Below are 6000 nucleotides of genomic sequence, written 5' to 3' on the forward strand. Positions count from 1 at the left end.
AACAAACCAAACTCAAAGCCTAGCAACCTTCTCGAGCTTCTCTCAGGTCCTTGATGCTACCATAGCCTTGGCCATCACAACCCAAGCATGGGCACAAATGTTTCTCTGGCTTCCCCTTGAAGAATGAAAGTTACCCGCATCATCCTTCTGAAAGGACTCAGACCACCAAGTCTGACACTGTTTAAGGCTTGTCTCCTTGCTGCCTCCCTCCCAGATGGAGTCCCTAACCTCCTGCTCACAGGATGCTTGGCCTGCTCTTGGTGTGTGCACTTCATAGAATCTTCATTTTCCTATTAATGTGTGTTTGCCCCTTGGAAGCCTTCTGGAAATCCCCTAACAATTCTTCCCAATCCCGGGACCGTGGCTGTTCTTCCCGAGCAAAGCATTGAAAGACTGTGTGTTAGTCACTTTTCTCACTGCTGGTTGTGAGCTGTCGTGTGGGTGCTGGGAACTAAACCTCTGCAAAGGCAGTAAGTGCTCTTAACCACGAATCCATCTCTTCAGGCCCAAGAAGGAGGGGGTATACGGTTCTTTGGTCCTTCAGTCCTTCAGGGCAGCGCAGGCATGGCAGGTAGACTAAGTATGGGAGTCTGGAGTCCCCACGCTGTAACTGCAGTCAGGGAGCAGGCTGATGAGTTCCGGTGCGAAACTTGTTTCCTCCTTTTGTTTCCGTCTGCAACCCCAGTCCATTGGATTGTGATGTCCACATTCAAGGTGGGTCTTCCCACTTCATCAACCCAGTCTAGAAATTCTACAGACAAACCCAGGCTTTGCTTCCTCAGTGATTCTACACAATCAAGATTAACCATCACAAGACACGAGCCCTTTCTGGAAGGAAAAAAAAAAGGTTCCTGTTCCCAGTGAGCAAAGAGTTCCATTGTGTCTAACAGTTGCTGTTCAAAAATCCCTCTTGAACTTGTCTTGTTAACTTGGTAATTAATTTATCTTTAGCTAGACTGAAGTGATGTAGAGAGATACGGTGAAATACATCTGGTAGTGTCCCCTGAACATTTGACTAAGTCTGGGATTGGGTGTCTTGCCTCTGTGAAGCAGCCTAGGGCTTTAGGGTTCCCCACCCCCTTCTCCACCACAGAGTCACTTGCACACACCCCCACCGCCCCACCCCCACCCCGTCTTTGCCACCTGCAGGTGAAGGCCACACCCTTTCGTTGTCTCCCTTCATTGCTGAATGAGCTGTTTCCAAACCTGCTTTGGGGCCCCCGGTTACCTCCACGTCTAGGCAGAAGGACAGACAATAACACAGTCGGTAAAACCCCTCATCAGAATAACCAGGCAATAATGAGAGGGTAAAAATCCTTTTGTGTCTCATGGTTTCAATCTCATTGTCATCTAGGATCAAGTACAGTCGCAACCACAGGAAGATGCCCAGATCTGTCAGCCCTGCGACAGTGTTTCATCTTCGCTCTATTGGATGAATGCCTGGCGGCCTTTGGCCTCCTGGTGTTGTAGAGTGTGTGGTAACCAGCCTTCTTTGCATGGGCAGGTGGAGGGACCCCTCCTCCTGATCTATATTCTCTCAGATTCATACGCTAGCACATCATATACATTTGGACGAATCTGCCGTTCCAACTGTGAACTCTCCTGCTTCTTTCCTTTTTCATTTTTATTTTTATGCTTGAGGCCCAGATAGGATCTGTTACTGAGAGTGACAAGGGGGTGAATGGGTTGAAACTGGTTGAGTTTATTTTTCTAGAGATTTAGTGTGTATGTGTGTGTGTGTGTGTGTGTGTATACACATGAACATGTATATGAGTGTAGGCACACTTGAAGGCTGGAAGAGTTATGGAGTTACTTACTGGTGTTAGGAACCAATCTGGGTTTTTCTGGGAGACCAGTCCTTGCTTTTAACCACTGAGTCATCCTTTCAACCCTTGGTTACCTTATTTTTATTTATTCTTTTTTTCTGATGTTGAGATTGAACCCTTGGTCTTGGCATGCTAAACAAGTTCTCTGCAACTGAACTATGTGCCCAGCCAATGAACTATGCCCACAACTACTGAACTATGCCCACAGACACTGAACTATGCCCACAACTACTGAACTATGCCCACAGACACTGAACTATGCCCACAGACACTCAACTATGCCCACAACTACTGAACTATGCCCACAGACACTAAACTATGCCCACAACTACTGAACTATGCCCACAGATACTGAACTATGCCCACAACTACTGAACTATGCCCACAGACACTAAACTATGCCCACAACTACTGAACTATGCCCACAGATACTGAACTATGCCCACAACTACTGAACTATGCCCACAGACACTGAACTGTGCACATGGCTCTAGAGTACCTTATTAACACACGCAAGTCAAACCATGTTTGTGAGTCTGTTTGTTTTTGAGATAGAGTCTCATCTGCCTTCAAGTACATGATGTAGCGAAGCATGATGGCCTTAGACTTCTGAACCCTCCTGCCTCCACTTCCCACATTCTGAGATCACAGGTGTGAAACACCATGCTTGGCGTATGCAGTGTAAGAGAGCAAACCCAGGACCTGCATAAACTAAGCCAGTACTCTACCAAGGGAGCTACGTCCCCAGCCTAAGCCAAGTCTGTTGGCTTATGAAAGCTGATTCAGTTTTTTTCCCATTACACTAGCTCAAGTGCTATAAAAAATATACATAAACCCAGGACATATTTCAAATGCCAGTGCATGCGAGGGAACAATTTCCTAACAGTGTTATCTAGATGTTTCTCAAGTTCCCTTGGTTGAGGTCATTCTTTGTAGTTTGTCTTGGGCTCCTGACCCAAACACAGCCCATGCCAGTTATGAGAAAAGTAAAGGCCAGTTTTCCATGATTTGGACAAAGGGGCGGCCGTGGGAACATGCACAGCTTTCTCCAGTTGTGGCAAAATCAAGGAAAAACCAACCCAGCCAGGCTGTCCTATGTACCCGCGTGGGAAACGGGGACAGATGAGGACTGACAACTGAGAGGAAACCAAATAAGAGGAAACAGGCTCGCTCTGAAAGGCTTGGCTCTGCCAGGCCAGCTTTTGCTCATAGAACAGAAGAAGGCGTGCATCTCATGTGGGAGACAGAGGTCCCTTCAACTGTTCACTGGTAAACACTGAAGCAATATTGAACACCTCAGCATGAAAGGAGGGGGAAAAAAAAACACGCACTTAATCCATTCAATGGGGAAAAATCGAAGTGCAGATCAAGACTCCTGCTCTGAAATGAGTCATAATAACAAGGCTGGTAATAGCTAGAGATATGACCAAAGTGACTAAAGGAAGACCAAACTAGCATGACTCATGGCTTATCGTGTAACTGGGTTATTTGGCAGGGGTTGGAATGGCATGGACCATTTCTGGTGGTAAAGTTTAGGTGAACATCGTAGTCCAACTAGGCTGAACTCACAACATTACATAGTAAACAAAGATATTTGTACACATGCAAACATCTAGAAGAAGCTCAGGAAGGTGGCTCAGCAGGTAAAGGGGCTTCTTGCCAAGGCTGAGACCTGAGTTCTAGCCCCGGAACCCGCAGCACAAAGAGATCTCCATGAGGGCACCAGCGTATTCTCTCTCCCTCCCCACCTCAACAAAACAAACAGAAAACTTAAAAGAAAATCCCCCATGAAACTTCAACTTTGTCCCCAAAAACAAACACATGAAAAATACAGGAGTATGCCTTACATACTGTGACAATAGGCCAGGATTTCCTGATGGTCCTTTGAGAGTTCCAGTGGTTCCTTGACAACTGTCCAATGAGCATTCTTACATCCCCATGAGTAAGAGTCCCCAGGATTCTAGAGGAGGACTTAGCGTATCAGCTGGATTCCTTCATGTAGGAATTCATACTGAATGCCGGCACACAAGACAGTCCCTAGGTCAGGATCCTGCCAGAGTAACTGATTCATGGTAGTGACATGCGAAGAAGTCACCCTCTGGTGTCCGCACCACTGTGACTTCCCTCCCATGTTGGGCTCAGCATGGCTCCCTCTTGATTTGGCCAGCAGGACATCAGTAGATACAGAGCGGAGGGACTAGGCAGACATCTGTTTATTCGTCCTGCCCTGGTAGAATGCTGAGACCATTAACCAGAGAAGATGTCTAGAAATGGGGCTGACAGGGCCTGCTTGGCACAGCATGTGCTTAGCGTGTCTGAGGCCCTGGGCTCCATCCCCAACACCAAGATTAACCTCTCTGTGGGAGAGACCCAGCCATGCAAGGTTTGTGTTAGCTGAACATGAAGCAGATTACGAGAGCTGCCTGCCTACACACTGAATCATAAGAAATAAAAAAGAAACCGTGGCCGCTTTGTTACCAGCAGCATACCTAAGGCAGTCAGAGGAAGGGACCCCGCTGGCTTTGCCTAATCCTTGAATTCTTCCACACCCGCAGACTGCTCACCTAGCCCCAGCTCAGCATTGCCTCCTATAGCCCACAACAGCCCCCTCGTTATTGTTTTCGCTTTTAAAATAGGTATCCAGGGTCTTAGATGCCATTATAAAATTTTTTAAACAAACTGGGTTTTGTGATTCTCTTTTCCATCAACTCCCCCATCCCTGCCACCCTTCTCCCACTCTGGTGGCACCCCCCCCCACACACACACACTTATTATTTTAAGGTAAGGAGGTGGTTCTCAAACCCTGCCTAAAGGAGCTGAGACAAAACTTGTTTCTTTAAGGGAGCTCCGTTATTGGTCTTACGAGTATATTCTCAAGCCTAGAATATATCATGTAGTTAGACCCAAAGAAGTGTCTGTGAATAAATGAGCAAATGGACCTTGAGGGTTTGTTTAAAATATGGATCACGTGGTACCTCTGGAGACTGGTAGGTCTACGCGGGCCCAGGTAACTGTGTCGGCCTGAAGACAGCTGAGCGATGCTGAGACAGACAGCAGAATTACCACACCAAACCAATTTCCCAATAACTGCGCTTTGGAGCCGACCTGAAAACCACTTCACCGTAGTAACCCCTGGTCTTCCCGCAGGGCAGAGAGTCACGGACTATATTAAGGAGCTCCTGGGTCAAGGTGGTCCATCAATGAGGACATTTGGAAGCCACGGCCCCAGCCAACACAACCTCTGAAAGTCAAGTGGCAGCCATCCCTGCTCATCTCACTCCTGAGAGCTGAGCGCACACACCCCACTTAGTTAAAGAGCACCACACCAGTCTCTCAGCCTGCGGGGGGGTGGGGGGGGGTGGGGGGGGTGGGGGGTGGGGGGGAGCTCTTTGTGTGCCTGACTGGCTCATTGTTCAAGCAGAAGTGAGTGGTTTCTGCATCCTGTAGGCTATGAAATAACTAAGGCATGTGAGCCTATGTTCCAACTATGATCAGCATGCACAGAATTAGGAATGCTTTTACTACATGTATGTCATGGAGAGGGTTAAAATGGATCATCTACATTATTTATTTATTTATTTATTTATTTATTTATTTATTTATTTTTGGTTTTTCGAGACAGGGTTTCTCTGTGGTTTTGGAGCCTGTCCTGGAACTACATTATTTATTTTTAATTGTGTACATGCTTACGGATCTCTGTGGGCTGTATGCATGTGAATACAGTTGCTCTCAGAGGGTGGCAGGTCCACTGGAACTGGGCTACAGGTGGTTAGGAGCCCCCTGAGGCGGGTGCTGGGAACTGAACTCAGGTCCTCCATAAGAGCAGTACGAGCTATTGAGCCTTGTCTCCAGCCCCATCTTACCTAATTTAAGAAAACCAATTAGGAATCACAACGAGAAGCAAATCTTTGAGATCCCTGCTGAAAAAAAAAAATGCCTCAAGAAAGGGTATCCCAGGACCCATGTCTTTTTTTCTTTTTCTTTTTTGGTTGGTTTTTGTTTTTGTTTTGGTTTTTTGAGACAGGGTTTCTCTATATAGCCCTGGCTGTCCTAGAACTCACTATGTAGACCAGGCTGCCCTTGAACTTGAAGAAATCCACCTGCCTCTGCCTCCCAAGTGCTGAGATTAAAGGTGTGCGAGACTACACCTGGCTATGGACAAGTCTGGATCCTT

The sequence above is a fragment of the Microtus oregoni genome, unplaced genomic scaffold, assembly GCF_018167655.1.
Source record: "Microtus oregoni isolate MIOR12 unplaced genomic scaffold, Mior012 000008F_ref0000371, whole genome shotgun sequence".
NCBI lineage: Eukaryota > Metazoa > Chordata > Mammalia > Rodentia > Cricetidae > Microtus > Microtus oregoni.